Genomic DNA, 234 nt, shown 5'->3' on the forward strand with positions numbered 1-234 from the left:
CCGGCCCTTCTCTAGAGGGAGGGATGCTTGTGGAGCCGGGAGGGAACGGGGCTTCCCGGGGGGATCCAGCCAGTTCCCAGGGCTGCTCCTGGCCTCCTTGCTGCCCTCCTTCAGTCTGCTCCAGCCCTGGGGCTGAGCCGCTTTCCTGCTGGCCATATTCGCCTTCTCCTCTGGCTCTCCCGGCTCATCCTCCCCCCTGAGCTACTTCCCCCCGGGGGACCCCCAAAAACAGGG

Source organism: Egretta garzetta, unplaced genomic scaffold, assembly GCF_000687185.1.
Source record: "Egretta garzetta isolate BGI_Z169 unplaced genomic scaffold, ASM68718v1 scaffold1153, whole genome shotgun sequence".
Taxonomy (NCBI): domain Eukaryota; kingdom Metazoa; phylum Chordata; class Aves; order Pelecaniformes; family Ardeidae; genus Egretta; species Egretta garzetta.